General features: G+C 44.1%; 1 pseudogene; it reads left to right on the forward strand.

Annotated features, from left to right (window-relative positions):
- Positions 1-9,928: 9,928 nt before the first annotated feature.
- Positions 9,929-10,068, forward strand: LOC116074123 (annotated as a pseudogene).
- Positions 10,069-13,031: the final 2,963 nt, after the last annotated feature.

The following is a 13,031-nucleotide window of genomic DNA, read 5'->3' on the forward strand; positions in this document are numbered from 1 at the left end:
TACCACAGTGAGAGGAAGCTAAGGGAACAGTTGTACTGTCACTGATGGCTGGTTGGTGGTCTCAAGAGCAGAGGAAGAGTGTGTGTGTGTGTGAGTGGTATGTGTGTGTATGTGTGAGTGTGGTGTGTGTGTATGTGTGAGTGTGTGGTGTGTGTGTATGTGTGAGTGTGGTGTGTATGTGTATGTGTGAGTATGTGGTGTGTGTGTGTATGTGTGAATGTGTGGGTGTGTGGTGTGTATGTGGTATGTGTGTGTGGTATGTGTGTGAGTGTGTGTATATGTGTGTTATGTGTGTGTGGTGTATTTGTGTGCATGTGTGGGTATTTTGTGTGTGTGTGTGTGGTGTATGTGGTGTCTGTTTGTTGTGTGTATAGTATGTGTGTGTGTATGTGTGTGGTGTATATGTGTGCGAGTGTGAGTTTGTTGTGTTTGTGTAATGTATGTGGGTGTGTGTCAGTGTGTGGTGTGTGTATATGTGTGGGGTGTGTGTGATGTGTATGTGTGCATGCATTTCCTTTTCTGAGGAGATGTGAAGCAGCACTTACTCACGCCACATAGGACACTGATGACACGTTGAAGAGATGATTCCATTCAAGCTCAGTTTGATGAACCATAGTTGACTGGGCTTACTTATAGGAGAGTGATTGACTCTGGACAGCTACACTACCAGAACGCCCTGTCCCAGTACAGCTAGTAACCTCCAACCTCCTCAGACCTACATTAATAGAGTCCCTGTGCAGTTTGTAGGTAGTTATCCCATGGGGGGCTTCTTCCCCCAGTAACTGTGACTGCTCATCTAACCTTGTGATTCGTGGAAACTTTTGTTAGTTTCGTGAGCCTTTGACACCACCCTCCCTGCCCCGCCACATCCTCCAAGAGGGACTGGCTCAGTTCACAGGAGTAGCTAATGCTACAGGGTGAAAGCGAGTCTGGATTTTGAATGCTCATTGTCTGGGCACCTTGTTAGGGCTATTGGTGACTGGCTCTGTGATTCTGAGATAATAATTCAATAGTCTATTTTCTCTCATAAAAAACATGAGTTAGACTAGATGCTCCTCTAAGTGGGCAGGGTCCACATTTAAAGCAGATGAGTTACACACCCTCTAAACCTTATAGATGTTAGCATGAGATAATTTTCTTTTAAAGTGAAAATTTCTCTTTAAAAGAAAATTATTAGCTTTATAGCAAATTTCAACTAAAAAAAAAGTCTTTATAAATGTCACTGGCAGCAGAGAGAATTTGTGGGGGCAGAAAAAAATACCTCACAAATCAAATCAAACAATTTTAATTTTGTTCCTTGTCCTCTTCTGGTTCTGAATTCAGTCTTCTGGTGTGATTATCTAGCATTTAAGGCTAGCTGATTAGAAACTCAAGCTGCTTGCCAGGGACAACCCTTCCTCCAAGGAGTCCACCACACTCCTTTGCTGGCATCCTCCTGAATGCCATCATTTATTCCTTACGGCAGCTTCTGAGAAGGTGGGGAAGCTTGGCATGAAGGAGGGATGATGCTTCTAATCTAGGTTGGCCTCCACCTCCCGCCCCAGTGTGATGGTCCTCACCCCTCTTCTGTCTGTCCGTCTTATTCTCCACCATGTATCTGCTCCCACCTGCAGTCATGCATCCGACCTTTAGGTTCATGGGCTCTGTGCACAGCTCCTCTCTCCCTCCAATCTGTCTCAGATTCCTATTCCTTAATTTCTTATAGGAGGTGACAACAGCCCGGAATGACTAAACTTCCTTTGAAGGTGCTGTCAAGATATCCTTCGTCATCCCTACTGCCTCTATGAGAGTGGTCTACCATGGCTCAGAGCACACAGAGATTTCTCTTGTTGCTGCTATTGTAAGATACTCTCATCTGTCCTCACAGCCTCAGGTCTATCCAGAGGCCTGCACAGTGCACACATCCCATGGAGCTCAAGACTGAGAGAGATGATACTTGCCTGTCTCAGTGTCTTGTCTCACAGCGCCTTGTTCCTACCTGCCTGTTGTCTAGGAAGAATGTCCTCTCTCTCTCTCTAGAGGTCTCTCTGTCTCTGTCTCTCTCTCTCTCTCTCTCTCTCTCTGTCTCTCTGTCTCTCTGTCTCTGTCTCTGTCTCTCTCTCTCTCTCTCTCTCTCTCTCTCTCTCTCTCTGGAAAACCTGTCCAGATCACATCACATAATCTTCCTGTGTCTTTAGCAGGCGTTCTACACTTAAAAGTCCTAGAAGTCTGTAAAAGGATTTTGTGCCTTTAAAGCAAATTAGAAAGAAAATACCTGGCTTCCCCGCTGCTGTGTCAGACAGAACACTGAAGGCTTCCAGGAAGGAAGGGACAATGGGATTTGAGAATTAACAAGAAGAAAACTAATGTTGATGACTGCCAAAATGTTTTAAAATGCTTACTTGTTTCTGCTTCTGGGAAGATGGAAAGACCCATTTTCCTTATTTATCCCACTAAAGCCAACTTAAAAAAAATCCCTGGAATTATATATGAAATAGACAAAAGAACATGCTGAAATGAGAACAGGAGCAAAAGATTGGCTCTCTCTGTCTCTCTGTCTCTGTCTCTGTCTCTGTCTCTGTCTCTTTGTGTGTGTGTGTGTGTGTGTGTGTGTGTGAGTCAAGAACTAAAAAACAACATTGGTGGTTTCCTTGTGTTAACATTTTTCTTTTGCCTTTTATGTCCCCAGCTTGAAGCTGGAGAAGCCACGTAAGCACAGCACAGGAGAGAAACAAGGTAAAACCCAGACACTCCCTAAAGCAAAACATGGGATCTTTAAGCTGAGTGGCAGGCAGGTGAGAGGGCCTCTGCTGAGCCCAAGGGCATCAAAAACAGAGTCGGATCTACAACAGCTAAGGTCTGGTCATTGGCTCACACTCTTGCTTCTTACTGTCATTAGGGAAGCCCAGAGTGGGCCCCTACCCCCTTCCCCCCATAATGTGAAGTTTCTGTAGCAGTACTAAGATACCCTGCCATTCGCAGACACAGTAGCATCCACAGTAGACCCTGGGGAGGCCGAACTCTGGTGCCCATTCAGCAATAATCAACAGCTCTTACTGTTGTTCAAGGTTATTAAAGACAAAGTAGGAGATAGTGCTGTTCCTATCTGGAGCTCATGAATCCAGTCAGCCCTAACTTTCCTTCTGCCAACATAGTGTAAGAGGGAACAAGAAGGCTTGAACAAGAATTAGAATCTCAATGCAAGACTCAAAATATCCCACAATTTAAGTTCCATGTCCCTTTCCTATCCGAGCAGAAAGGTCAACATTTAGAATTCCCATTCATCCAGGAAAATAGCTAACTTTTAGTAGAGATAAGAAAATGAACTGAATGGAAAAAAGTCTTCAATAGACGCCGGCCCTACGATGACAGAGATGTTGGGATTATTATCTGGTAAGGATTTAAAAGCCTGTGAAAATAACAATGATTTATGAGTAGTTAGAAACACACTTGAGGGCTGGAGAGATGGCTCGGTGATTAAGAGCACTGGCTTCTCTTCCAGAAGTCCTGAGTTCAATTCCCACCAACCATGCGGTGACTCACAGCTATCTGTAATGGGATCTGATGCCCTCTTTGGCACAGATACTATCTGTGTGGGTGTACATACAGATAGAGCACTCCTAAACATAAAATAAATCTTAAAACACACACACACACACACACACACACACACACACTTGAAGCAAAGATACACCCAGGAAGTATAAAATATAAAATAAAAAAGAATAGACATTTTGGAGCTAAAACTAGAGTATCTGGCATAAATAAAACCATATGCAATGGATACATACAGAGGAAGAAGCAGCGAGCTACAAAATTAAAATTACCCATCTCAAGTAATAAAGCCAACACAGAATGAGAAAATATGCAATGCATCAGGGGCCTGTGGGATATTAAAGTATTTAACTTTATATTATTGAAATGACGGAGGAACAGAGACTAGGCATGAATGGAAAGTAACAGAAGCACCTGCTCGAGACTTTACTTGGTAAAAAATGTAGCAGTACAGGTTCAAGAAGCTGGGAAGACTCTGAACAAGTAAATGCAAAGAAATCTCCCACAAGACACTTCACAGCCAACTGTTGAAAGAAAGCAAAAAAGCTTGTGACATCAGTGGAAGGTTGACCCCACCGACCACTCATAAGGGGACACTAATTCCAAGCATGACAAACCTCCCCGATGATACAGTCAGAAGTGGTGCAATTTTCAAGTCCTAGAAGAAAGAACTATTAAACCAGAATTCTTTGTTCAACAAAACTATGCTTTAGGAATGAGGGGTGTGTGTGGGGGGGGGATTGTGACGTTTTCAAAAGAAAGAGGGTAGCAGCTCTTGTCAGACACACCTGTGCCGGTCCAATATCCTGGTTGTGCTGGTATACCCTCGTTTTGCCAGACACGGATATTAGAGAATCTAACAGGCAGGATACAAGGGACCTCAGCACCATTTCTGATTTGAGTCCACAATAAACACAAATAAAAAGGTTAAGTAGAAAAAGTTTTAAAAGTTAGCAACGATCCTCTCTGTTCAGCACCTGAGATCATACCAGACCAGTTATTGGTGGAGAGAGACATTTAATTTTCCTGCATGAATAAGAATTCTAAATGTTGGCCTTTCTGATCGGATGTGAGGGTGTCCTGGGACTGTGAAGCCCAGGAACCACACAGCTCCGAGGTGGAAGAGCGTCCCAGCGGAAAGGCATCCTGAGATGCTGGAGCCCAGGAGCCAGGCAACTCTGAGAGAAAGCCTTCTCAGCAGAGAAGGTGCAGCTCCCAGGGGAGGGAATCCTCAGCCCAGCTGAGGACTTCAGGAGCCTCTTCCCGTCTTCTCTTCATTGCTTCTTGTCTTATCAGGAGAAGTCCTGATAAGACAGTCACATCAGGCAGCAAATATCATAAAAAGAGGCTTATTGGGGAAAAAGCAGACAGTGCAGGGAATGAGGGGGAAGCACAGTGCTTAAATAGGGGTTGGGAGGGCGTGGTGGCGGGGGAGGAGGAGTGGAGATTTCTAGGGTAGAAATTTTGAGGGTGAGGATTGGTGGGATTTCAAGTCCTGATCTCGGGAGCTCAGGGATTGGTGTGTTTTCCTGTTCACAGATTGGTGAGTTTTTGTGCTCAGGGATTGGTGGGTTTCTGTGGGAAATTCAGGGACTGCTGGGTTTTTCTATTCAAGGATTGGTGGCTTTTGTTTAGACTTTTCACCTAAAAGTAGCATAATGTGGGGTGGGTCCTGTTGAGGGGCTGGAGATGATCTTTGTGACAGGGAGGTCTGGGGGAGGGGACTGGTTGCTGGACCTCCTCAGCCCCTCCCCCTTTCCTGCCTTGAGGCTTTACAAAGTTTACAAAGTTTATAAAGTTTGCGAAGGGAAAGCCTTCCCTGCCTCTTAAGTGGCCCGAATAACCAACACTAAACATGGAAATATTTATTTGATATTTATTAAGGGTTTGTTATCTTTAAACTTGCAGCGGAGAGTAGGACTCCTGTAGATAGCTCACTTTCTTTCCTCACCTCTGGTTTAGTTTTGTACATTTATTTGTTCAGGGAGCTTTAAATGATTAAAGAAAACATGCTTTCTTGAGATACCAAAGTGCTCACAGAAACAGATAATTTTCATTTTTTTTTCCAAAAATTTTTTTCTTTTCTTTATTTATCATGGGTGCCAGTTTGGCAGGCTTTGCCAAGTTTGGCACATAATTGAGATCCGAATCTTAGCCAGCACAAAATTTAAGGTACTGAGCTCCCGTGTTTTTAAAACTAGCACCCAAAGAACATTTTGGAAATGCATCTCCTCTCCCCTTCCCCTTCCCCTTGTAGGAAAGAAGAGAGTCATACTTCTGACCTGCTTGCAGGAACTTACTACCAGGGAGGATTCGGTTCCCCACTGCCAGAGCTAACCTCTGCAGCCTAGTAGGTATACTGTTGGAAAAAGGGACCACGTCTCTGAGAGCACATTTCGGCCCACAGAACTGTTTCCAACTTCCCAGCTCCAAAGCCAGTAGCGGATACAAAGTAGGCTAAAAAGGCGAGATTATTGGGTTGACGATCGATTTATGCTTCTAAGAGAAAAGGTGCAAAAGCACACTTTTGTAGTCATAAATGTAAGTGTGGGAGCCTGAAGTCAATTCATTACAAATCGGTGGAGCAGTGCCACCTAGTGGTCAGAGTTTGCCTTGCCGAATGAAGAAAAGTTAAAAAGAAAACAGCCTTTTAGTACCTGCTGCAAACTTGGCAGCAACATCCCTAAGTGTTCATAAGGTGTTTTAAGAACTGAAGGAACAGGCCAACTTCCACGGTTTTTAGAAGGGACCTGGGTAAGGAGACATTCAGATACCTTGTGGTGGGGCATCTGTTTCTTTACTTTGGCAGTTCCTGTCTCTCTTTCGACCCTCTTGACCCTCTGTTCATAGACTCATTAAGAACATTCTCTAGCTTCCATCAAGATGTGTGATCTCCTAGCAACTTGTGTCTTTTCTGCGGAATGATATATTTCTCACTAAAATTGCATTAGAGCCCCTGGAGCTCCTAAGGTGGAGTTAAAACCGTTATTATATTTCAAGCTTTGAAGAGAAGTGAAAATTGTTTAGGGATGTTTGCTCAATAGAATCAGGCTACTTATTTCTGGGTTGTTCTGTGGTAAGGACAGCCAGTAACATTCTGTCCACCAGCCCTCAGGGTCCTACTTCACAACGACTCCCTCACACCAAACATTTATACTTACCTTTAGATTGTTCTTTTGCTATTTCTTCTTTGCTGGAAAATGTATGCAGATTACCGTGCTCTTCAGGGAACTACAGCTCCGACGTTCTGGAATTCTCTCTGTCAGGTAAAGATGTTCCTTAGAGATTGTGGAGTAGTGTATGGAGAAGGTGAGGGGAAGTAGAGCTTCCGTAACCTGTAGACGGGGACTTGGAGATAAACCACAATTTAAAATTCAAATTGCTTTGAAGTGACTTAAGTGAAACAGTGCTTTCCAAAATATTTTTAGAATTCTATACTATGGAGGATACACGAGACACCCATGGTTTTGAAAAGAAACCATATAAAAAGAAAAGAAAAAGAACCACTGTAACAAACCAAGCCTAACCAAAATTTAGAGAAAAAAAAAAGTCCAAACCCAAATGGTGGGATGACCATCAGATGAAGGGCTGAGTTCAGTAAAGCTGCCCAGGGACCACCTGCACAGACCCTGCTGGGTGGAGCTGATGCTATTCAGAAATGCTGCGACAATCAACTTAAAGCAGTTGATTTGGCCCTCCAGTCTTGGGGTTAGTTTCTGAAGAGGTAAACCTCGGCTGTGCTGTGTGGGTGAGACACATGGTAGCAGCTCTGTGGTGATCCCTAACTACGTTATGACAGAGCAACAGAGAGAAAAGCGTGCTCTCATCCTCTTGAGAACACACTCTCAATTGCCTGAAGCCTCCAGCTAGGCCTTCTCTCTTAAGGCTTCTACTAATTCCCAGTAGTTCTACTCTGAGGATTGAACCTTTAAGACATACATGTTTGGGGGACATCTAATGTTCAAACAAGAGCAAGAGCTGTGCTAAGTCCTCTTATATAGTAACACTTGGGATCATCTTAGCAAACTAGACATCTTCTCTTCTTTCCTACCCCTCCCTTTACAGATAGAGAAGCAGAGGCACAGTGATTATCTGGAGTGTCAATATTGTTTAACTGGAAGGTAGTCCCACTCAAATCTCAGATTTAAATGGCAAGATGGAATATGCATCCTGATTGTGTGCTTATGGCAAGTCACCTCTGTCATTGCCTTACCCAAGACATGGGGACAATTCCTACTTTGTGTCCTGTGATAGGTAGCCCCAAAGGCCATTCATTTAAGTATGTGCTGATCGTTAACCATGTGTCAGTTAGAGACACAACTGTGAGGATGGATACGTTCTTTCCTTCATAGACCTCATGTCATACTGAGAAAGGAAGAAAAAATAATGCAAAGAACCCGTAGACACCTACGTGTCTGGGGGACAAGTCATGACAGATTTCATGGTGAAGGCAGCGATGCTGGGGCTGAGTCAGGACAATGAGGTTAAGGACAAAAGTGGCACACAGTGGTGTGACTGCTGTTACTCTTCAGGAGGCGTGGGCTGATCAGCCAAAGCTGAGAAGGCAACATGTTCATTGGGACCTGGAGAGTGACTTAGGCATCTCCATGGAGAAGCACTGGGGACGATGGGGGACCCAGGATGACACATGTGAAAGCCACATGGTCTAGAGAAAAGGAGCTAGGCTTCTATGAACTGAGAGAAGACTGGCATGGGGTCATCAGCCAAGCTACTGGACATCAAAGTGTGGAAAGAGAGAGCCAATAAGAGAGTTCTGAGAGAGCGCGTGGGCCTTTGTGGCAAGAGACTGTGGCAGGGGATTTCATGAGGCAGTGTGGGTGAAGGAGCACCTGGGTGCATTTTCTCCTGTTACGCCAAACAAAGCATGGCGTATCTCCTGCTGCCATTTCCTAGTGTGGCCAGATAAACATTTGGACCTATCCTTTTGTGTTTTTTCTTTTTCGTGTTCTGGTGTGTGTGTGTGTGTGTGTGTGTGTGTGTGTGTGTGTGTGTGTCTGTTCTGTTAAACCAAAACTTTGCAGTGTGTTTATTTTTTTTTTTCAGACACCAGGCCATGGGGGAAGAAGGTTGAATGACATTTTTCTTTCAACATCAGCTCTCTATTTATGTCTTATGTTTATCTTTCTTATTTACCCAAGCAATACATACTTATTGTGAAATACAGGTAAGTGAAATAAAAATTATGAAATGCCAAATAGCCCACTGTGCAGAAGTAAACATTAACATCATGTTAATGAACACAAACCCTTCTCTACTCCCCTTTAGTCTTTCTTCCCTCATGATTTATGTCATTTACCACCAGGCAAAGAAAGAGCGCCATAACAGTAGGTGGACTGGCTAAGGAAGTCGCTAGTGCTTCCTCATTTTTATAGTTTGCAAAGTTTGCTAAAAGATTTTAGCTTTAAAGTTACTGGCACAGATTCACTTTTAAAGAATTATATGTCAAGAAGAAAACAATTGTATGTCTTAGAAAAGATATAGTCTGTGACACATGTATTATGTGTATATCACTGTAATACATAAAAGTCTATATATTTTCTCTAAATATATTTTAGAAACAGGGTTTCTCTACATAGGTCTGGATGTCCTGGAACTCACTTTGTAGACCAGGCCAGCCTTGAACTCACAGAGATCCACCTACTTCTGCCTCCCAAGTGCTGAGATTAAACATGTATGCCACCATGTACTTAATGTTTCTTTTTTTAACTTCAAAAGTACACTATGAAACTGCCTGATTAAATAATTTCTATAAACTGTATGTGTATAAGTGTTTGCCTACACATACAAATGTGTGCCTGGTGCCGTCAGGGACCAGAAGAGAGCATCAGATCCCATGGAAATGAAGTTCTGGATGGTTGTGAGCCACCATGTGGGCTCTTTGAGTCAAACCATGGTCCTCTGAAAGACCAGGGAATGCTGCTGAGCCATCTTTCTAGCTTCCTAATTAAAGAATATTTGGCTCTTGTTTAAAGTGAACATTGGTGTCAAGTTCTTTAGAAAAATTTAAAAGCTTTAAGGACTGTGGCTCAGTTGATATCGAGACTTCTGCCTGTGCTGGAGTTGGACAGCCATTTTCCTCTTGTTTTCTCTCTTAGGCATTCTTCTAAGGCAATCCTACACCAGGAAGAGGTTAAAAATAGCTCTAAGTCATTTAAAAACATTGAACAACTTAACAAGTGCATGGAACGTGGTAGACACTAAATGCGTGCTCTTTCCTCTAATTTCTGTTCTATCTTCTGCACCCGGGAACACAAAAGCTACCTTATTTGTTTTCTCAGATTCGACAAAGAGCTTCTGCGCCTTCCTGCTCCCTTTCCTACCTCCTCTACAACATGGCCACTCTACCAGCTTTATTAATTAAAAACTAAAATTTCCTGCTCCTAGGGGTCATTGCAGGTATGGCTTCTGTGTCACGTGTGGTCAGTAGGTGGCAGAGAGGAGAAAGGCTATGTCTATGCTAAGTGCTCTGTCTGACCTATGGACATCTGAACAATTGATTAGTAGCCAAACATTCCCTGAAAAAAAATTTGAGCTTGAGGCAAACACCAGTCCTGCGCCAGGGGACTCGGAACTGTCCTCTGGGACCATGGTGGGATCCTGGCTTGTGTTATCACAGGGGTGGGGGGGGGGTGAGGGGGTGAGGGGCACAATGTGATCTTGAAGCAGCAGGGATCTGTTACCTCCAAAGGCCAAACAGACATCCCCGGTCTGGGCTGCTCCCTGGGCTAGAGCTGACCCTGCCCCTAGCCCTCCCACTTGTTTTCAGAGCAGTGGCACAAACTAGGGAGAGATAGCCTGCTTTCCCTCCCCCCCACCCCCGTGTCAGGTGGGAGACTTGGCATGGGGGTCATGAGAACAGGAGAGCTGACCCTGCCTCTCACCAGCTGTAGCACTTGGGAGAGCTGGCTCTGCTCCTAGACAGCATAGTAGAACTGGCCCTGGATGTGTGGGTTGTTAGGTGCACGAGCGCCCAGGGCATGAGCGTAGGAGAGTTGGCTCTGCTTCTTGTCTGTTTAGGCAGCAGGATAGGGCTGGCCCTGGTAGTGATGGTTGCTGGTGAGCCAGCCCTGGAGTGTGAGAATGGGAGAATTGGCAGGCTGATCATTCAGACCTCTCATGGCAGATCCAGGCATTTGAATTGACCCACCCCCAAATCTACCCCATCTATGAGCTGTTGGAGTACATGAAGGGGCCTGTCCTACAGATGCAAAACTACAGGATCTCCATGGCACTGGGCAACAGCAGGATATCTGAGAGGAGTCCCAGTGAGGTTCCAGTGTAGATAGAGTAGCAGAAGCCAGAGGCCTCAGACCAGCCTGTCTTTGCAAGCAAAGAAGTATAGTCAAAAGGGTACACCGTGGGATACACTGGGACATACGACAGCTTCCACAATGACATTTTTTTTTCTCTTTGTGGAGGGAAGTTCCAAGGGTAGAGGGGAAGGGGAAAGGGTATGAGAGGAGGGGCAGGTGAGTGGGAATGGGGTGCACAAGTGAAATTCACAAAGAACCAATAAAAGTTAAAAAAATAAAAACCAAACTTACTTGCTTAGAAAAATTAATTCCCTTAATTATAATTAGGTATTTATTATTATTTTTTTAGCAAGCCTTCAACCAAGAATATTTGAACCTAGCTTGTGTTGGGAATGGCATTCGGTCTGTTAGAGACAAGGATGGCCAGCCACAAGAACCACGGGACTAAGTGGCCACAGCAGCAGAATTGATTGGCAGATGATCCCCAAAGTGATCGTGTCTTCCCGGCTCTGCAGGCTTAGCCCAGAAGATGGCATTCCCAGCAGAGATCACAAAGTTTTCATTTTCCTTAGGCTCCACCATGCTTGCATGTCTTCTTCCTTCTGAATGCAGAGAGCTAAGATAACGTTATGATGTGTCTCAGTCTTGTGTCCTTGGATGAAAACAAACAAACAACACCCACCACACACACACACACACACACACACACACAAGTATAACCTTTAAGGCTGAAGAAAGGCTGTTTTGCATTCTTCATTTCAAACATCTCATTTTCATTATTTAATTTTATCCTTATTTTTTAAAAATTGTGTGTGTGTGCATGTATGTGTGTGTGTGGGGATATTGTCCATGTGTGGCAAATGCACTCGTTAGTAGGTGTGTGCAGTGCCTGTGGGAGTACATGCAGATATGTGGCTTTGATAACCAGACTGGTGTCATTCCTCCATTGCTCTGTCTTTTCTTTGGGACAGTATCTCTTCCTGAAATCCAAGCTCATGGCCGTAGCTAGCCTGCTGGTCAATGAACTCAAAGGACCTGCTTCCCTCTCTTCTTCCTCCTAGTGCTTGGGTGGTTCCAGGCAAAAAGCTTCCATGCCAGGCTTTTTATGTGGGTGCTGGAAATCTAAACTCAGGTCTTTTCGCTGGCCCATCAGGCACTTTATGGGTTGAACCAACTTCTTAACCCAAAAATGTTATTTAAACAATAGTCTATTCAGAGATATTGTCTGATCTTGTTTAATTCCACTTCCGGAGCACCCTCCCCACCCCCTGCCACCCAGACATCATTTAATACCATCTCCTTAGTCTGGGTAGAAGCTCAGTAGCAAGCTGAGGACAAAGTGGAAAAATGGCCTCGACAACCTAATGAGCCAGATTGAAGCTTTTATCCACTGGGAAACAGTTGTATGCAGATGAGAAAATATTGAACATTTCTGACAGTAATTTAATGTTATCCATTTAAAAGTCATCTGACGATTTTAAAAATGGAAAATTTTGTTTCTCATCCCCATCAACAGATATTAAACTTTCCACAATTCCTTATGGCTATGTCAGTCTTGATGATCATAATGCCTTTTTAGAATAAAACTCAGGCAGAAAAACTTCCATAATAATCAGGAGCTTTGGAAGAAACAAAATTACTTTTTTATTACAAGCGAATAACATCTTAAATCATTAAAATGTTTCTCCATCCAGCCCATCAGTTCCGGCTGGCGGCTAAATTCTGACTGTACAAGTCTTTCCTAGCGTGGTGGTTTGATGCTGGAGAGAGTGTTGGAGCCATGCCTTCTAGGTTTCAGCCTCGATTTCTGAAGGAATTTTCCCAGAGTTCCATAGCCAGATTGTGGTAGGCTGAGCCTATGACAGTCTGATCCGACTTCCTGCACTAAGCTGATCTCCAAGAGCCAGATGGCTGGTGACTTCCTCTTGACATCCATCCAATATTCTGAGAGAAATCCTTGTTGAAAGGGAGTGTGATGTGCGTGCTATGCACCCACAGGCATGGGACCTGCCCCCAGGTCCCAAGCCTCAACATAGAGTGGGGGCAGACAGATACAAGGTAAACCTTAATGGGCTAGACTGCTTTTCAGTTCAGCTTAGAGGACAGGGACTGTAACAAGCGTCACTGTTATCAGGAGGTAAAGAAGGAAGTACTGGACCCTGAATGTAACAGAATGTAACAACTCCATGATTTTCCTCCATCCTAGGGTGGCAATGTGAGATG

This window comes from Mastomys coucha, unplaced genomic scaffold (genome assembly GCF_008632895.1).
Source record: "Mastomys coucha isolate ucsf_1 unplaced genomic scaffold, UCSF_Mcou_1 pScaffold23, whole genome shotgun sequence".
Classification (NCBI taxonomy): Eukaryota; Metazoa; Chordata; class Mammalia; order Rodentia; family Muridae; genus Mastomys; species Mastomys coucha.